A 22,004-nucleotide genomic window follows, 5' to 3' on the forward strand; every position below is an offset into this window, starting at 1 on the left:
ACTAAAATATTGTAGCGACCTACTCTGTATTTTCCGACTGGCAAAATGGTAGTAAAATTTGAGCGGGGTGTCGAGGTCGGAGCATGGTACAGGACCGAGACAGACAACGTAGAACGGTCGGTGTGCTGTGATTTTTACGCTAGCTGACCTAATTTTCCGAAATAGCAGGGGCAGTAAAGAATGACGAACAATGCTTCTCTGCGAGGGGAAATGGCTTTGGCGCCCCTAGCAGGGTCAAGACATATAACTTATAGCTAATAACAAATAATTTCCAATATGCATTGCTTAATGAATCGATTAAGAAAACGGATCAATAGAACAATGACGACAATCATTTTATTCTTTGATTGACATTCAGTGAATCAGAATCGCAATTTATTTAACTTAATTTCTCTTGAGATTTCATAGTTAATCCTGGGTCAGTCAGTGCTGTATTTACTACCAATTGGCATAAGCGTCATCTTTTACTTCTCCTTACTGTTCTGTTGGCATACACTATATACAAGTTCCTACGAAAAGGTTCGAAATTTTTGCCAAAGCGCTACCAAAAAATAGTTTCTCTTGCTCGTCGTAAGGTACAATTACCAATAATTATCTCACGTCTTCTGATTTGTTGAGTAACGGGATCGTCATTACATCCCTCTACCCTTGGGACCCTTGCTAGAACCGAAATTTGCACACCACCTCTATTCGATGACACAAAGTCGGAAAGAGACAGACGTGTACCAGAGCATATCAATGAATTTTCTTTGTGCCTAGCATAATGCAAAAATTTGGCACGCGTATAGTTTTTCATCGTTTTCTCTCTTACATTTTTTGTATGTTGTCTGACAGATTCTACCGCGCTTGAAAAACACTTTGATATTGCTTGTGTCACTAAAACTGAATTCTAACCGCACTTTCCATTCTCCTTTTAAATTTTTGTCATAGACCGGTTAGTTCAACTGGTCTGTCTATGAAATTACCATCTCTATCACTTGAAATACAGCTCGCAGGTTGATGGGTAGTGCGCAATATTGGGAACACCATGTAGGGTAATTTTGGGAGAATTGCCGCGTCGCGTGAGACGCAGCACTCTCTACATCTAGAGCCACGATAATATGATGTTATGAGTTTACCCTTCAAACAATTCCAACATTGAAATTGTAAAATAATCCTTATTAGTCATTTACGAAAATATTTGCAATTATTACGTTCATTCTGTTGCACGCGTAGTACCAAAAAGTTTCCCTACTACTGCAAAATTTAGTTTTTTTTTTAAATGGCTCGACTTTTTTTACGAGGTTTTCATTTACGCGGTTTTCATTTACGCGGTCTGTATCCCCCGCGTAAAAAAAACCTTAGTGTATTCTAGTTGCTGTATAACAAGTGAATAGCTGACGTCCAAAAGGGGCAATCCCACCTTTTTCCGAAATTGACACTTTTGAATTTTTTAATAGTTCTATGTAATCCACGTGAACTGTTATTTGAGAAAGTTGAAAATAACTTTTAGATTCTTTATTATTTTCAGTCAAAGTTGATCATGGAGGTAACCCCAGAACAAGCTGGCGTCCAAAAGGGGTTCACCCCACATGGTGTCTTATGGAAATTTGAGTTTCCTCGATCGTTTTCAAATCAATTATTATCTTTCGTTATAGAGTTGTGGTGTCTTCGGAAAAGTTGTTATAAGGCACATAGCGCTTTATTCGGTTGAAGCTTACTAGTTCGAAATTCAGTCGCTAAAGCGGCGTTGTTATCAACTTTTTAATAAAGCGTGGTGTCTTCGAGAAGGTTGTAGGTCCTATCGTTTTAAATATATCTTCTGAATATGCAAACTTTGTAGGTCCTGTATGTTTCGAGATAGAGAATTTTTTGGTTAAAAATTTTACTTACAAATTATGTTTTCAAAAATGCGCCTACATCCTAGAACCTAGTAAGGTTAAAACCTCTATAATCAAAACCAAAAAAAAAAATTATTAAAAATTGCAACAAGGAGAAACACTAGCAGGCTTTTCATAAGGAAGGCAAACGACATACACAAGAGGGATTGATCCCAACATCAGTAGCAAAGACTGTATCAGGGAAAGTAAAGACAGGGCGAACAACAATGACAGGGAAGAAATAAATTAAACTTTCAGCTTGTTAGCAAACGGGCAATCACAGCCAGGATGTCATGAACCAGAACCATGAACCATCATGTACCATGAGACATATAGGAGATATCGAGGATAGCCAGCACATCTCGGACTGGAACGCAGCCAAAGGGATTCGTTTAACGGATATCTGGCGTTAGAACACTGGGTGACCAAACAACATATTTAATGTCGTGATAGCCGGCACCACAAGCGCAGAAACAGCTCTCCACGAGTTCAATACGCCGGAGATGCGCATTCAATGTATAACGATTGGAAATGATCCGAGATATCACCCGAAGGAAGATCGTGACTTCATTCATCCTCTTCAACCTAGGTTCGTTGATGCCTTTGCGATTCCCAAACATTCATTGTTTCACGAAATTTGTTAATTTTTGAGCATCCTCTGACAAGAAATAATGAAAAAAATCGTTGAAGCTACGCGATCTTTCATAAATATCACCTTCTAATGCCTCCGCCGTGTCCGTCTTCTCATTACTAAATATCCCCTTTCTCATTACCCGGAATGGAACAATGCAAAAGAACCAAATGTTTTGACGTTTCTTTGGAAAATGATTGAAGCCAACATAAGCTGGCTTTCTGGCTCGGATAGTTGCCAAAAATGACAGCGAACGTGCTTTAAGCAACGTTCACATTGTTAGGAGTCAATATTGTTAACACGACCTGAAACTTGTCGAATGCAAACAAACTTCATTTTGATGAGCTTAACTGGAACTTAGGTGATAAAAGCGTTCGGAAAACTTCATGATTTTCTCCGCATTTTCCACACCGTGCTTTGTGCCACTTGTGCCTTGGGTAACGCTATGGCTTATTATTTGCAACGATGACAATTCATGCGTCGCGGCACAAAAAGGCAAACAGGTACACAAGCCCCGTTCAAAATAACAAAGTTTTGAAGAACAGATCCGGCGAAGGCTCGAAATGAAGCTGATGAAAAATGAATTGTTTTCTTATACTCCTCGATTTTTGCTTAACGCAATTGCTTTCACACCAGAATTTTAACTATCTTAAGCAAAGGGTTCTGGAAGAACCCAACCCCATATTGCGCAATTAAGGTCCCTCTCGGAGACTACACCATCAATCTCTACTGTCCGAGGGGGAACGTAGACAAAATGTTTCTTCGTACACGATAGAATGTTGTTTAGTTAGATTACGCGATGTATCAATGACGTTAAATGGCTTATCTTTGGTTCGGAAGCAGACCATCCAAGGGCCAGTTGTATTAGACGGATTTAATTTGTATCGAAAAGGAGACTTATCAGCATTATTTTTGCAATCGAAGAAATATTCAAATTGACCTCCATTAAGTCTAAAAGGATGTCGGTCGCCGTAGATACTTTCCCATTACTCAACACTATAATGCCTGCTTTAGTACCAGCGAATACAAGGTTTTTTCGCGTGGAACGGAAAATTAATGCTACGAAATTTAAAAGAATGGAGTAATTGGTACTTAGCAGTGGAATATTTGTAGTATCAGTAATCAACAAACACGTTTTTGCTGAGCCGTCGGTCATATAACCCGTTAACAAAGAGTGTTTCCAAATAGCCACCAGCTTTTATCAGGGAATTTTCATTTTTAGTTACACACGCTATGTCGGAACTTTCGTCAGTACGAGTAGAAATAACTTCGAATTTTACTACCCACTCGGGGAAAAAGGGTTTCGCCGGCCCTGCGTTGGACGCCATGTTGAAATGTGTAATGCTGTCATCGAGTATGGTTAGAGTAGCACAAATTAATCTTCAACATAAACGTACAGCAACTCTAGACAAACATGTCAAATGGTCCTAAGTGCAAATGAGAGCCTCTCTTTGTTTACTTTCTCTTTCGATTATTACGGCGTCATCATAAAACTTTTCAGTATTGTTTGAGAATATATCGGAACACGCTGATTTTGACTAGCATATTATGCTAAGAGTTAAGAAAAAACGTATAAACGGCCGAGTTATTAGCGAAACAGAAAGTAAGCAAAGAGAAACCGTTATTTGCACATGTTTAGCTAGATCTATGAATCTATCCCGCCTTGTGCAGGATTACTTTTGTTCAAGAACCCTATTTACATAAAACTTCTATGTTAATAAGCTACTTAACCCCATCTTCGTAGCTTCCAACAAAACTGGCGTGACAAATCCACGTGAAATGCCTCATGCATGTATACTTGAATAGTGCTATTGACGCATGTCTCATATCAAAAGGGTTGTATCATACTGTGGCAGGATTCAATTTATCATCAATATCAATTTTAGAGGCACCAAATTGATCAAATACTTAAGCACATAGTACTTTTTGCCCAATATTTGCGCGAGCTGGTCGAGAAGATGTGTTAGATGTAACTCTCTGCTCTGACGGTATAAAGTTTTAGTTGGCAAACTGTCTTGTACCAAACGAGCTCAAACCGTCGTTATCTGATCATAAGCGCATCGGCTTGGATCATTTAAACGTCATGCTAGATATCGTCACATATTGTAATCCACGAACTGGAACCTCTACGAAGGGGGCTTGGCGGCTAGGTTTCATTGGCATCTTCCGACTATTGAATCTCCGAGTGACTTGGACGAGGTTGGCATTTTTAACCCCGTCATGCCCATGTTGTTGATAAACAACCACGTTTTGCCTTTATCAATAGAAAGGTATTGCAATTGCTCTGAAAACCGACTTTTTTAACGGAGGCCCGGAGGGCCGAGTGACATATACCATTCGATTCAGTTCGTCGAGTTCGGCAAATGTCTGTGTGTGTATGTATGTGTGTGTATGTGCGTATGTGTGTGTATGTGACCAAAAATGTCACTCATTTTTCTCAGAGATCGCTGGACCGATTTTGACAAACTTAGTCTCAAATGAAAGGTGCAACGTTCCCATAGGCTGCTATTGAATTTCTAATAGATCCGACTTCCGGTTCCGGAATTACAGGGTGATGAGTACGAACACGCAGAAAATGTCGATTTTAATAAATTCTGCAATGAATGTATAAAGGGGAAAATTTTTCCAAAATATGACCACAACTACTTCGATTTGTAGTATTAGGTCACTAACATCCATTCAAAGTCTATTTGGCTACATTGGCCACCATCATCGGTTCCGGAAGCCCCGGCGGAAGTAGCTAAATTCAGAATAACAGTCACATCGGTTTCTCGGAGATGGCTAGACCGATTCGACTAAACTTGGCCTCAAATGAAAGGTATTGCGTCCCCGTAAATGGCTATTAAATTTCATTCCGATCCAACTTCCGGTTCCGGAGTTACAGGTTGTGGCGTGCGATCTCATAGCAAATTGTGATTCAAACCGATACTCCGATGAAAGCAAAAAAGGTAAAAATTTCGCTAAAATGTCTCTCAAACAACTTAAATTTGCAGTTCTAGGTCACCGACGGCCAACCAAACTTTCGTTGACTACATTGACCACCATAGACGGTTCCGGAAGTGCCCGGGAAAAGCGGCCATCTTTCAAAATTTACGAACTCACATCAGTTTCCCGGAAATGGTTGGGCCGATTTTCACAAACTTAGTCCCAAATGATAGCTATAATATCCCCACAGATGTCTATAAAATTTCGTACGGATCGATTATATGGTTCCGGAAATATAGACGAAATGGTCGGTGTTAGGTCAGACCGGACTAAGTGACAGTGCATTGAATTCGAGAAAAATGCGTTCAAAGTTTGAATCGCAGCGTCCTTTACATTATAATAGGAAAATAATTTTTACCATAATTCTTGTTTATTGTTTCATATTTCAAATCTAGTAAAAGTAGAATGTAAACGAAGAAATTCTTTATCCAGTGCTATCATTAACTCATTTTTTGATGTTTTGCGACTTAGTCCGGTCTGACTTAACACCGACCAAATCGTCCGGTCACATATGAAATTCCCATATAAACCGGAACTCAAATTTTTTTTTCAAAGGGGGGACCCATGAAATTTCAGAAATCGAATTCGTATTTTTGATGCCAAACATCTTTAAAATGCATGAAACGTCGAGATTTTATGTTATCTCGAAAAAACTTTTTTTATAAAAATCGACTTTTTGGGACTTTGGCGATTGCGCACCTTTTTTTCAATTTAATATTAATGTGGTTGTATTTTCTTTTACAAAGTTTTAGAACTCGAATAATGATTTCTATTCTTGTATATAGTTGTCATGTCGTGTATAATAAAAATGTAATATATACATTTGGAAGCTTATAATGAATATAAACAACGCAAAAATTCTCGTGTTCATGTTTGAGAAAGGCACAATTGCACCGCTAGGTGGATTAAAACAGGTTTTTAGCTTTTGGTTTACACAACATATGTTTACAAGGACAAGTAAGGCTAATAACTGGGTCTAATATCTTTCATTTGAGCACTACTAGTTATAAATATTATCTGTAGAACAGATGTTATTACAATTAATCTGATGGGGTCCACTAAAGCAGTACTGCCAGGGACAGTTTCACGTTTATGGTGAAAATCAAATTTTGGAATATTTGCGTAGCCTAGCAATATTATTGAAAACTGATGGAGCTTTCTAATTCAGACAGCCTTCAACTACCTTTTCTTGCAATTGGACTGGATTGGAAGAGCAGCTTCTAGCACTGCGAAAGAAACGCCTAAACCAGGTTTTTCGTGTTTCATGACACTTACAGTTCTAAGGAAAAAGAGTCACTGGAGGCGTTTTGAATTATTGTGTAGCTCAAGCAAAAATGGATAGGCTACGTAAAGAGAACGCCAGCAGTACTTCTTGTTGAAACGGCCGGGAGCCCATCATCTCCGTAACCTTCGGTAGTTCTTCGCTGGTGACAAACATGAGTGGACGAGTTTGCGAAGACTACATGCGTAGTGATCACCTGACAATCCGGTAATTGGTAATTGGAATAATTGGTCAACTAAATGATGCGACAAGGGCAAGGACAAGGATCTCTTTGTGGAGTCACAACGTGCCCTGTTCTAACTAGAATAAGAGTTTAAAGAAACTTTAGCTGTGATATGTGACACCACCACGTAAAATAAACTGGGGCCAAGAAACAGACGACTCCCAGCTTACTTACTTTTATTTTTTCTAGTAATAATCGATTAATCGAATCATTTACCCCGGATAATCGAGTTTGACCTTTATTGCAAAAGACACATGTTATTAAAAAGTTTGTCTTAGAATTTTTACACAAATTGCTATAAATAACTGGTACATACCATTAATCCGTTGCCGATGTAAATAATAAATGAAAACCAACTGAGAATACAAATCACACCTTGAAATTCTGAAAAATCGACTAGGGCCAAAATTTGCATTTACCATAATTAGAAAATTTACCATGACCATTTTATTTCCAATTTCTTCACGAATGAAGCTTGAATTCATAAAATAACACACACAAAAGTTTGACTTGATTATCCGAGTGATTCGATTATCCGGGGTGAGATTTTGTTTGAAATCCCCGGATAATCGAGTCCGACCTGTAATTCATTCAGAATAGACGATCATGTTATGATATTTGCTGCATGTCACTTTTCCGAGTCGTACTAGAGGAGTACTGACTGTATTTATTTGTTTCATTGAACTAGGTTCAGATGGTGCTGCAAGTGGTGAGTGGCGTGTGAAATCTGCTTAGGGCACCAGCGGCTGCTCGTTCAGTGGGCCATATGCGCGACTTCGTTACCATTAACCATTAAAGTACTCAAAAAAAAAGAAACGAAGACATCGAAGTGCTATAATAAATAGTTTCGTCGCAAATATCAATGTCCGGTTTTTTTTATTTCGTCCCACTGTGCAAATAGCAAATATTTTGAAAACTCAGTCAAGTCATTATTAAGCTACTATATATGTGAGATGGATCTGAACCTGAAGGTTCTTTATTTACAAAGTATAAGAATTGTGCAAGATACTGACATCACCATTTCCAATGATGACATCTTGCTTGAGTGGATCGCTGCTACCATGCTTGTTCTGTTTGCCTTGAAATATTATTAACTGCCGGTGAAGTCACAAATTTCAACCGCCACCAAGCTGACGATTGCGTATTGCGCCGCATGATGGGTCCGAAACAAGAATGACTAATACGACTAATAATTCGCATTATTTCTCGCCCAGTAAATATATAGTGTATCGACTACCCCAAAAAAGTCGCTACTGATTCCAAGCTTTCAATGTACCCCAGCATCAGCAGGTATATCGAAAAACTTGACTTTTAATCTGATTGAACATTCTGTCAACACTGTCAAGACCAAAAGTCATATCATGCATTTTACTGTCCGCTTCAACAGCTCTTGAAAGCGGGGAGCACATCACGGCACAGCAGAAGGGCAACGACGCTTCACTACACATACGTGATATTTATGGGACCGCTCGTGTACCCAAAAGCATGCTACCGCCGCGTCGCGGCAATTCCCACCGACGAATTCCAGGTCGAACTCGTTTTGACCATATTTTGTTCGGGAATGAATCGGCCGGAGCCAGGCGTCCTCCAGTGCAGTCTTTGCTGCACAATCCAATATTTATAACAGGTCTTTTTGTCCTCACAAGCAGCAGCCGCAACGGCAGCATGTGAGCACACGCTCCAACGCGGTCTTGTAGAATAGTGATCTTTCTCCGTTGACCGATCATTCCATGATTTAATGGCGCCATTATGCTGCCAAATATGGTGATCAGATATTCCGCGTCCAGCATGCGTTATCGCTGCTTATGCATCGGGGAATTGTCAACTAATGACGAGTTTCACGCAGATTCCAGACGTCTCCCAAGCTTGGCCGTTGGCGAAAAGGGGACAAATTTGTTACTGTAATTACGATTCTCGATACCTTTACGGGCGAGCAATGAATTGGATCGTTTTCTGTCACGAAAGGTTGGTCTATTCCGATGTTGCGCCCGTTGATTTGAACGATTGATTCAACCCATCTTTTAACCAGACAAGCACGTAACTTACTTCTATCTGACGTGTGCTTCCATTATTCATTATTCCATATTTAGGATGCAAAACGTGGGTGTATGTAGCCGGAAGATAAGTGAGTAATGCACTGCCGTACTACCATGATGGTTTGTGGTTGTGAAACTGAATAATTCATATTTGTATTGCTTAGTATGTAATACAAAAAATATATGTAGCCTTCGAACGACGATACCGCTGCATGCCAGTAATGAAGCAAATTTTACTGATACACATTCTGCTGAATGTTTTGCCGAAACAATCACAGCTCCTGCAAATTGCTACAAATATGAACCACGATATAAACATTTACCTCTAAACTTCATTCCAATCAGTCATACTATGTACTTAAATATTTTTAGAGCATGTGAATATTCTCAGCACTTGGACTGGCCAGACCAAATCAGTTTTTTTTTGTTTGCCGCAATGTAAGACAGTCTAAATTTGGAAAACCTAAATCTAAGTAAACAGTGAAAAAAAATTATTCTCAAATAACACAGAATAAATGAATAGAAGCACATCTATGAATCCACTGTACAGTTATGTCTTCGTCATTTATTCAAACTATGATTCCATTGCTTGTTATTTCAACATATATTTGACAATTTCTTGCATTGAAATTACCCTTATCACCTACGATATGCATCGTATAGGTTGCTATATTCACGATATTCATAAAATATTACCACAATTTATTTGACTTTTTGAATAGAGACGAACTAGCTCAAAGCTGAAAACCACTAAAATATAGAAGCAAAAAATGGATTGAATTGAATTGTCCCCTCAGGCCAACTACCTGACAAACAAAAATAAAAGTTACAGGTAATTCGTTCGTTCAAGTTCAAGTGCAACATTTTAATTCGATAATGTAAATAATATGATACAAAGTGAAACTTGTGCGAGTAGTTACACAAGTAAATGGTCTATTTTTATCGAAATTCGTGAGCTAGTGAATTATCGAACTTTACAACAGCATTTCATTTTGAAATATTTCTTTTAGAATAGAGAGATTTTCAATAAACAAATCATTTTTATTCTACATTTCTTCAAAGTCAGCTAAATAATTTTAATAAAATTGGATTCATAATTTTAATAAGTGGTAGGGGAACCCGGGGCTATTCGGACCTACCTAAGCAAAGCGCTCTTTTCGGTGGATAGAAGTAAAAAAACCTATTTTAATCCACCTAGCGGTGCAATTGTGCCTTTCTCAATCATGAATCACGAGAATGTGTGCGTTGTTTATATTCATTAAAAGCTTTTAAATGCATATATTACATTTTATTATTGTACATCACATGACAACTATATACAGGAAAATAAATCATTATTCGAGTTCTAAAATGTTGAAGAAGAAAAAACAGCCACGGTAATATTGAACTGAAAAAAAAATCTTGAAAGTTTGAGCGAATTCTATACATTTCTTTTATAAGAAATGTAAAAAGGTGCGAAATCGGCAAAGTCCCAAGAAGTTTTTTCGAGATAACATAAAATCTCGACGTTTCATGCATTTTAAAGATGTTTGGCATCAAAAATACGAATTCGATTTCTGAAATTTCATGGGGTCCCCCCTTTGAAAAAAAAATTTGAGTTCCGGCTTATATGGGAATTTCATATGTGACCGGACGATTTAGTCTATATTTCCGGCCCCATATAAGCGATCCGTACGAAATTTTATAAACATCTGTGGGGATATTATAGCTATCATTTGGGACTAAGTTTGTGAAAATCGGCCCAACCATTTCCGGGAAACTGATGTGAGTTCGTAAATTTTGAAAGATGGCCGCTTTTCCCGTGCACTTCCGGAACCGTCTATGGTGGTCAATGTAGTGAACGAAAGTTTGGTTGGCCGTCGGTGACCTAGATCAGCAAATTTAAGTTGTTTGAGAGACTTTTTAGCGAAATTTTTACCTTTTTGCCTTTCTCAATAGAAAGGTATTGCAATTGCTCTGAAAACCGACTTTTTAACGGAGGCCCGGAGGGCCGAGTGACATATACCATTCGATTCAGTTCGTCGAGTTCGGCAAATGTCTGTGTGTGTATGTATGTGTGTATGTATGTATGTGTGTGTATGTGTGTGTATGTGACCAAAAATGTCACTCATTTTTCTCAGAGATGGCTGAACCGATTTTGACAAACTTAGTCTCAAATGAAAGGTGCAACATTCCCATAGGCTGCTATTGAATTTCTAATGGATCCGACTTCCGGTTCCGGAATTACAGGGTGATAAGTACGAACACGCAGAAAATGTCGATTTTAATAAATTCTGCAATGAATGCATAAAGGTGAAAAATTTTCCAAAATATGACCACAACTGCTTCGATTTGTAGTATTAGGTCACTAACATCCATTCAAAGTCTATTTGGCCACATTGGCCACCATCCTTGGTTCCGGAAGCCCCGGCGGAAGTATCTAAATTCAGAATAACAGTCACATCGGTTTCTCGGAGATGGCTAGACCGATTCGACTAAACTTGGCCTCAAATGAAAGGTATTGCGTCCCCGTAAATGGCTATTTAATTTCATCCCGATCCGACTTCCGGTTCCGGAGTTACAGGTTGTGGCGTGCGATCACATAGCAAATTGTGATTCAAACCGATACTCCGATGAAAGCAAAAAAGGTAAAAATTTCGCTAAAATGTCTCTCAAACAACTTAAATTTGCTGTTCTAGGTCACCGACGGCCAACCAAACTTTCGTTGACTACATTAACCACCATAGACGGTTCCGGAAGTGCCCGGGAAAAGCGGCCATCTTTCAAAATTTACGAACTCACATCAGTTTCCCGGAAATGGTTGGGCCAATTTTCACAAACTTAGTCCCAAATGATAGCTATAATATCCCCATAGATGTCTATAAAATTTCATACGGATCGCTTATATGGTTACGGAAATATAGACTAAACCGTCCGGTCACATATGAAATTCCCATATAAGCCGGAACTCAAATTTTTTTTCATGAAATTTCAGAAATCGAATTCGTATTTTTGATGCCAAATATCTTTAAAATGCATGAAACGTCGAGATTTTATGTTATCTCGAAAAAAATTTTTTTATAAAAATCGACTTTTTGAGACTGCCGATTTCGCACCTTTTTTCAGTTCAATATTACCGTGGCTGTTTTTTCTTTTTCAAAATTTTAGAACTCGAATAATGATTTATTTTCCTGTATATAGTTGTCATGTGATGTATAATAATAAAATATAATATATGCATTTAAAAGTTTTTAATGAATATAAACAACGCACACATTCTCGTGATTCATGATTGAGAAAGGCACAATTGCACCGCTAGGTGGATTAAAATAGGTTTTTGCTTTCATCGGAGTATCGGTTTGAATCACAATTTGCTATGTGATCGCACGCCACAACCTATAACTCCGGAACCGGAAGTCAGATCGGGATGAAATTAAATAGCCATTTACGGGGACGCAATACTTTTCATTTGAGGCCAAGTTTAGTCGAATCAGTCTAGCCATCTCCGAGACACCGATGTGACTGTTATTCTGAATTTAGATACTTCCGCCAGGGCTTCCGGAACCGATGATGGTGGCCAATGTGGCCAAATAGACTTTGAATGGATGTTAGTGACCTAATACTACAAATCGAAGCAGTTGTGGTCATATTTTCGAAAAAATTTAACCTTTATTAAAATCGACATTTTCTGCGTGTTCGTACTCATCACCCTGTAATTCCGGAACCGGAAGTCGGATCCATTAGAAATTCAATAGCAGCCTATGGGAACGTTGCACCTTTCATTTGAGACTAATTTTGTCAAAATCGGTTCAGCCATCTCTGAGAAAAATGAGTGACATTTAGGGGTTAGTAGAGTGGGAGTGGAGGATGCGTCAGAAATCCTTCATCTTATTTTGGTATACGGGGTGGATGAAGGAAATGCGGGCGTGAGGGTGGTCCAAGGGGACGGTAGTGATGAAGGAGGGAGATGTAAGGGCAAGGCGGGGGGGGGGGCGAAGGGGCTCTGATGCAATACTCAGCTGCATATTTTGCCTTCCATTTGAGACTTGGTTTGAGAAAATCGGTTCAGTCATCACCGAAGAACCGATGTGACTTTATTTGTGGAATATGCCCGGAATTCCGGACTTCCGGAATCGTCGATAGTGGACAATATATTCAAAGAATGTTTGATTGGCAATCAGTGATCTAGATCTGCGATTAGAAGTAATTTGGTGACCATTTCAATAGTTTTTAGCCTCTGAGTTATTACGATTGTACCGATTTATATGGGAAATTCCAGTGTATCCTTACTAACACCCCTGTAACTCCGGAAGCAAGAGTCAGAACAGAATGAAATTCAGCAGCAGTCAATGGTATTACTGTATATTTCATTTGAAATCAAGTTTGTAAAAATCGGTAGAGAATTCGTTGGGGAATGGGTGTGATATTAGCTTAGGCACTTGGCGGGTTCCCCGGGGGCGTCATGAACTGTCATAGGTGGCCAATGTGGTCAAAGCTGCTTTGATTGAGCATTAGTGATCCAGACCCGCAAACTAGAGTAATGTTACATCAATTTTAATATGTTTTACATCATTTGAACATCATGGTGGTACCAGTTTATATGGGAATTTGCTGTGTGACCGCACTCTTCAACCCGTAACTCCGGAACCGGAAGTCGGATCAACTAAAAATTCAATAGCAGCTTATGGGAGCGTTATACCTTTCATATGAAACTAAGTTTGCGAAAATCGGTTCAGCCATCTCTGAGAAAATTGTGTGAGTTTAAATGACACACACACACATACACACACATATACATACACACACAGACATTTGCTGATCTCGACGAACTGAACTCCGGGCCTCCGCTAAAAAGTCGATTTTTACAGTGATTGCATAGCCTTTCTTTATATAAGAAAGGCAAAAGAAATTATCGGTCAAAGGTCTTAATTGTTAGCTTGAAACCTCAGCTACATTTTGGTGCCATGAAAGTTTATGTGCATCACTCCATGGAAGCGCTATGCGACGATATGCAAAACTCTACGTTTTCCAATGGAATTATGTTTACCTATGAAATATTTATTGGAGAAACTCCTTAAGAAGCAAAGAAATTCGATAAAAAATCTTACTCCGGTTAGTCACAACTGTCGATTGGCGCATCATGTATTTTCTTAGCTGTGGCATGTGCAATCGTGCAGCAAAAGCCGCTGAACGGTGGTTGATGGAATAGGAGGTCCGAATAGCCCCGTTCGCTCATTTCGCACAAAAAAGGTGAGCATCTTGAAAATATCTGTGTTTTTACCCAAACGAGAATGTAAAGAATGTTCCTTAATATAAGAGCCTCGCGCTTTCTAAAACACTTACCTGTTATGTTTTCTACTTTTATTTGTTGCTTTATTATATTGTTTTTTTTTAGTTTTGAGGATGGCAAAAAAATGAAGCATGTTGTGTCTTCTTTCTAAAAAACTGTAAAATGAGATTCATCTGTCAAAATTGATGATTAACCGCTATTCTAGGTTCCATGAATAATGTACGACAGACAGAAAGTCTTACAATTTTCTGAGAAATCTAGGAGGTCCGAATCACCTCCACGATCTTAATAGCCCCGGCGAAGGAAAATTTAGCCGGCTGCAAGAAGAACCACCCACTGCTACTACTTTCGCTACCATCCGTCTAGCGTGGACGCTCACCGGTGTAAACCGAACGGTGCCAATTTTATGCCCGCTTATGTTGCGTAGCATGGCTACGTCTTTATGCGGTACCGGCGGTACCCCGTCATTGTAATACCGCTCGTCGCAACATCACTGTAGAATACAACATCTCGCCCAGCTACCGTTCAGCGAAGATTGCGCTGTTAACCACTAGAGGGCTATTTCGGAGAAAGTGGCTACGCCAGAAGAAAGCTCGCACCCACGGACGCGTGGTAGTCGAGGCTAACCCTTTGTCGCCCACGAGGCACTTCATTGGATGGAATACAGATTGGTTCATCGGATTATCGGACCGCGTGCGCAGAAGAAATGAGCTCGAGTAAGATCAAACCGTTGTATATACTACCCCTTAGAAAATGAGATAAATGAATCGAAGTTTAGATGAATGTTTTTTTTGAACAATGAATACAAATTTATACAAAATGAAGTCAAAAGTTTGAATCAAGACCATCCTTGGTGTGTTATTTTAGAAGAGAGAGTTCACCTAACGTTTCGGGTTCCGGGTTGTGTAGCATAGGGCTATATGGGAGAAAACCTTCGAAGGACACTCTCATATCCTTTTAGGATTGTTTTTAGAACATTTCGGTTCTGTTGGTTGGTTAATTCGAACGGTTTCGGTTGTGGTCGTAGCCGACGTGTTTGATGGCAAGCCGCTATGAAGAGTCCCAGCCGGGCAAGGAAGTTTCAGGTAGTAAATAACACGCCCTTTCACGGCAGGTGTTCGCACTTGCCTAGCGCTTAAGTGAAGGTTGCTAATACCCCTTTTTCCGTCCGCCACCCCCTCCCGTTACAGAGGCATACACGACTAACAACTCGATTATGCAGGAGATTATTATTAAGTCACTCGGTGAAGAGGCAGAGGGGAAAGCCCTACCCCAGGAGTTCCTTCTCTGTCTACCTTCTCATCTCATTATAAAGAGAAGCTGAAAATCGCTTCGCTACAGCTATCACTACACCAAGCAATTAGTTTTACTTAATGTTTCTTGTGTGTTCACTATAGTATAATGTAGTTGAATATAGTGTCATTGTCTTCAATTGTGAACTGAAAATAAACCAATGACAGAATAAGAAATTTACCTTGTGTAAGACTACCACTTTGATTATAAAGTAATCTACGATTGACGATGTTATTGAAAAAGCATGTGGTGCTTAGTCTCACCAAAGTCGTTCATTTATAATTTCACCACGTGCATAGCGCAGTTCTGATATCGTAAATGAGACAGAATGCTTCCTTCGGAAGACCAGCATGCAACATTCCGTAGAATACAGACAAAGACGATAACTCAGTCGATGATCGGCTGCACAATGTAGCACCGTGCAACTCCGAACAGTTAATTGCAATCTTCACATCAAAACACGTATGTTACGAATGGTACTCTGAGAAACTTCTTATCAGGTATTTCCAACAAAGTTCGCAAAGTGAGAACGCGACTGGAAAAACCGCTTATTCCACACCTGACCATCGCAGTTTTGTAATAAGCTGACACACTAGTAACACCTGTAAAAACGACAATAAAACGTACGTTGGAATGTAATTGATAACTTCTACTAAGTCGCAAAGGGCAACTCAACAACTAGCCATTTAACCACGCTTATATCTAGTACTTCACATCCTATAGCCAATACTGCCACTGAAAAAGTAAGCGACAAAATCGGATAGACAATCGTAGTCTGCAAGAACAACAAGCAGATAAATCATCAATAAGACAACAGTAGCAACGACGACATGGACGACAGCGTGATAGAAACCAGACCAGCGAATTCTCATGCTGCATTAGTTGATGCAGCAAATGTTTCCCCCGCAGCGAACAAAGATCTGCATGCGGAACAGTAAATAGCGTGCATAAGATTCGGATACTCGAAATTTTAATTTTTATATCTTGCATATTGTAGACCCACGGCTCCGTCCAGGTGCCAAATATACAAAACCAAAAAAAAAACGTTCTCTATGCAAATCGCTGATGTTGGATGTTTCCTTAAATAGCGTGGTCGTTGAAATAGGCAGATTTTCGAGTGCTCACATTGTTTGAGAGAAGATTTGATTACTCAATACATAGTGGCTAATCGAAGGCGGAAGGTTCCAATTAATGAGCTGAGCATGTTTCAGTTCTTTCAGAAGATGCACCAGCTGAAACGATGTTTAGCAGAGATAGTAAAATGGTTGTCAACTTCGGGACAGGCCTTGCACTCGGTGATTGAGTGCTACTGAGATGCGTGTGTGACGGGTGTGCAGAGAAATTGGAATGTACCGACCTAAGACTGAGCAATGCTGTTCTTAAAAAACTACAATCGGCCGATGTAACTTTGAGAAGTTTGAAATGTTACCACTTTCCCTTAGACTTCCGGAATCATATATGGCAGCCAAAGTAGCCAAAAAATTTCCGTTGTCCATCAGTGATCTAGATCAGCAAATTCAAGCAATTTGGCTCACGAAACTGAATGTCCACTTCTCAAAGTTAGGTGTTGTGTCCTCATACGCAAATTGGTTCATCCAGTTTTCTTCTTAGGGAAAAATACATGTTGTAATTTGGCTCTAATTTTTACAATTTCTCACGTTTTTGAAATCATGGCGGTTTCGCTTTCAATCGGGATCTTTTATTTGATTAATACATCAATCCATAACTTCGCAACCGAATGTCGGAATCAGCTTGAAATTTAATAGCAGTTTATTAGGATATCACATCATTCATTTTAGACTAAGTTTGTTGAAATCGGTTTAGCAATCTCCAATGTGGTCACTATCTTGCTTCAGCCAAGCATCCGGAACCATCGATTGCGTGGTCAAACATACTATGAGCGTGGCCAAACATACTATGAATAGTGGATGAATAGGTGGTATAGATTTACAAAACCATGCAATTTAGCTCCCATTTTTATAAAATTGTCATCTTTTTGCACAACTTGCGGCAACCGTTGAAATAAGGCTTTTCTGCATGATAGTTCTCAATGGGAGCGCGACGTTTAGCATAAATACGTTAGGCATAAGCACGTTAGGCATAATGGCCGATTAGCATAATATACGTTAGGCATAATGGACAATAGGCATAATACACAAAAATATAAAAATAATCGCAAGGCTTTCGTTATTATAGAGATTTCGCTTGCTTTTGTCAGATTGGAAAAAAGGACGCTTTGCTATACCATACCTTCGCATAACTTTAGCGAGATATTTAGCCATTGCAAGTGAAGTTTTTTTTTCTATTTTTTCTGCAGACTAGACGAAGAAAATATCCCTTCATTTAAGTGAACGGTTTTGGTACAAGTCTCTTAGATTTATTATGTTAGTATCCGGTTGCATCCAAATATAAAAAAAAAAAACAAAATACTTAACAGACATTAAGTTTTGGATCCTATGGAAACTGGAAGTGTCATGTACAGGATCAATATTAGGCTACGGATTCTACGTTTGTGACAATACCTTTTTCTTTTCGGTATCTCATCACAGTACAGGATTAAACCTTCTCTCATATCAAAGAGTTTCCGTAGTTCTATTTGCGATGGCCTCGAGAATACAATCGTTGTGTATAAGAATATGGGAGACAATCGATATAGAACCAGCAACATTCATATACTCGTTGAATGAATAATAAAATGCATCATTCTTTCTTTCATGAGCTGTTCTTCAAGGTTATATTTTTCTTCTTGGACAATTTCATCTTGCATGCATGAAAAACTAATCTAAGTTAACCCTTACATGCCCAACTTTTTTCTAGCGTTCATGGAGTTCAAGAAACACGAAAAAGCCTCTTACACAGTGCTGGAAGCTGCTCAATACTTACCTTCCGGTGCTCAACGCAATTCTCCTATAAAATTTTTAATATTCTATATGCTAGGAAAGATAGTCGAAGACGGTCAAAATTGACACGTTTTATCAGTTTTCAACAATATTGGAAAATGTTGAAGATATATAAAAAAAATTCATTTATCAAAGCTAACTGTAAATATATCTGGTAGTACTGCTCCAGCAGTTATATCAGACTAATAGCAATAACTTTAGTTCTAAGTTAACTGGTAATAGTACCAGTTACTGGTCCTACTTGTTTTTTTAATGAATTCTGTCTAAATCAAAAGTTCTAGCAAGTTAAAAACGTTGTTGATTACAAAATTATGAGCATGAAGTTCATGCCTTAATACAAAATAGACCGATTTTAAACAAGAGTATTAAGCCTATTTTAGAGATGTGCAATTTGTTTATTCGTTCATTCGATGTGCATTCGTTCTCCATCTTTTATTTGAGTTAAGCTTTTTTGAGGTATTTACAATAGAATAAAATGTTGATCGAGTTCTATCAGCTTCCAGAGTAATTGTACAACATCAAAAAAATTCAAATATTTGCGCTCTTACCACCCGAGGCTATCACCACCAAAAAGTTATTTTCGTAAAGGATACTTCAACATGATAATGTATGCCTAACGTCTATTATGCCAAACGTCCATTATGTCTAACATATATTATGCCTAACGTACATTATGCCAAACGTCTTTATGCCTAACGCCCATTATGCCTAACGTACGTATGCCAAACGTCCGTATGCCCAACGTATTTATGCCTTTTGGGGTACACCCGTTCTCAATTTCCTGTAATTCCAGAATCGGACGTCGGGTCGATAAAAATTCTATATAACCAGAAAAATTTGGATTCTGGGTCGTGGTTAGCAGGTTTATTTACACAGTGATTGCACAACCTTTCTATTAAGAAAGACAAAAAATGTAAAAAAAATGAAACGAATTATCAATGCCAAACTTATTAATTTATCACTTCACATCAATTTACGCCTTCTGTGTAGTTTTTGCCTATTTTTTCATGGCGTTTATACCTTGGAATCTTGGTATTCCACTACGAATAAACAGACGGCTTTTGTCCCGCACACCCGACACTGGTGGTGGGCTGGACTCGAGATCAGAGCGATCGTAAAATGCACTTTGTGCTGCACCGCCTACTGTGAAAATGTAATACGCACGGAACGAAATGTGAGGATTCGCCATCTGGAGAATATCATGCCAAAACGAGAAAGCGATTATTTTCACGATCAACAACTGACAAATGGCTTAATAAAAACAACACTTTAGCCAATACTTATATAGCCTTAATGAGCATATACTGATTTGGGTTTTCTTTCTTTTAATTCTTCCAGAATTGATTTGCTGCCCACGATAATTACGGTAAGTGAATACTTCAATCAATTAAAGATAAATAGCAAGCAGAAATGTCACCTTTCTATAGGTAACCTACAATTTTTCAACAGTGTTCGCAAGCTCGTTATCGTCGACACGATCGGCGATGTTTACTCTTTCCCTAAATTACGTATGGTAGCTGTACATGTTCCCAGTCGATGGTTAGGTAATGGAAACCCAAGGCTACTAGAAGTTGAGACTATGAGTCCTCCTTTGGACAACAAATGAATTTGCAGCCTTAAGTACATCAATTCAGTACCAAATTCAATCCACTCAAAACTTTCAGTAATGTGTGCTTCGACCGATTACAAAATTATTCTGATAAATAGAAGCTTTACCACCAATGATTATTGGTGGTAATCGTAAAAGTTACCCATTGTTACATAACATGTGCAACGCGTGAATCGTCTGTTGCTTCTCCATTTTTACTTTTTTATGTTTTCGAATCATAATACGCTTACAAGGCACCACACTCTTAGTAAGTTATACATTGTTAAATGTTTCTGGAGAAGGTAGCACCACTCATCGATGGGGGAGCGGGTAACGAAAATAAACAAAACGAAACGAAACGTGACTGCAAAACGGACCTACCGAAAATGGAATTAATTTCCCAGCTCACCTCCACGGGCTGGTCACGCTATTAGCGGGTTGTTCAGATTCGAAGGGCTACTCGTCACGCTATGATGAAGCGAATGTACCACACTTCGACGCTAGTGGCGTTTCGTCGAGAACAAACTAAATTTGAAGCATAACTAGAAAAATGACAGCAATTTACACTTACGGGAAGCGTTTATCCTGCGTTGATTTTTCATTGAATTAAACATGAATATAACAATTTAAACTAGTATATCTTTGCAAACAAAATCCGGAAAGAAATTTAATAGAAACACCCCTCGAAAACGGTTATCGACATCGGAATGTTTGACACCCGGCTAATCCACGACGGTTCATGAAAGCACCGGTTAAGGTATTTAACTACCCAAAGACCCTATCACTAATGAGCAGTTTAGCGCACCATGTGTGACTACGCGTAGAAGGTATGAAGATGGACATCCCGCAGATAGAAACACACAGAAGAGGAAAATACCAAAAAATTCGATGCGTACGATGGCAAAACTCCAAAATTAATCAATTATCCGAACTCCAACATGCTTTGGCCTGTACATGGAGCTAATGAGCACGTGGTCGAAAACGACCGGTCAAATTCCCCTAATTGACACACTCGCTGACGTTTGTTTGATTGGTATAAACGAGCAGCACCGGTGAGCGCACCGGCGTGTACAAATTTGAAGATCAATCGTTTGCAGCTTAGCACCTAAACGGGAAATTTATGACACGAACAAGAAACATCACTGAGAAAGATTAACGTGGTAGGAAACACATGAAAAATAATCTAGATAGAGATAAAGATAGAGAAAGTTAAATATCTATCGTGACTGAAAAATCCGGGTGTTCAAGTGAATCATGACCGAATGCATTACAAATTCCCAGGTGCCTTAGTCTTGATCACCGCACACAAATGGATTTCTGCCGCACTTGCAACTTTCTCGAGCGCAGAGCTCATACTGTCCGTTAGTAAAAGGTCTTCGCAGAAGGCAAATACTTCTTACATAAATTCTGCAGATCATCCCTGTAGTTGGTTTTAGGTCGGCATTCGCGCTACATTTTCAGTTGACTGTGTCAAAATGCTTGAATACTTATTACGCAAAGATACAGGGCACTACGATACCCTCCATCTAATAATTCTTTAAGGTACTGATGCTCTCATTGCCACTTAGGAGCCAACACGATTTGGACTGCTTTCTCATCGACCAAACCATCATGTAAATTTTCTTAATAGAATTTATTGTTAGTCCTATTCTTTTCTCCTCTACTACTCCACGATGAACGCAAATATACAACCAGAGCTTATAGCAGAGATTCGATGGAAAACTAGCCAATGGTATAAAAATGAAATAATGTTTCTGGATTCGTTAATACCTTAATATTACGACCATTGAAATTCCATCTAATCACTGCCATATGCAGAAGGAAGGCAGACGGCCACACTCACGTCCTCCTAAATCCAGTCCTTACTAAGTCATGTGAGACAAATGAGATGGCGGCTTCAACCATAATGTGTAATTTTACTATATCTGTCTTTATCTT

General features: G+C 38.9%; 1 protein-coding gene across 7 annotated transcripts in view; it reads left to right on the forward strand.

The window, feature by feature from the left end:
• Nucleotides 1-22,004, forward strand: part of LOC131689051 (uncharacterized) — a 122,927-nt gene that overhangs the window by 41,471 nt on the left and 59,452 nt on the right. For all 7 annotated transcript variants that reach the window (XM_058973809.1, XM_058973806.1, XM_058973804.1 and 4 more), the window contains one exon: nt 19,817-19,844. The gene's annotated coding sequence lies outside the window, so the exon portion shown is untranslated. The remainder of the gene's footprint in view (nt 1-19,816; nt 19,845-22,004) is intronic.

Source organism: Topomyia yanbarensis, chromosome 3 (genome assembly GCF_030247195.1).
Source record: "Topomyia yanbarensis strain Yona2022 chromosome 3, ASM3024719v1, whole genome shotgun sequence".
NCBI lineage: Eukaryota > Metazoa > Arthropoda > Insecta > Diptera > Culicidae > Topomyia > Topomyia yanbarensis.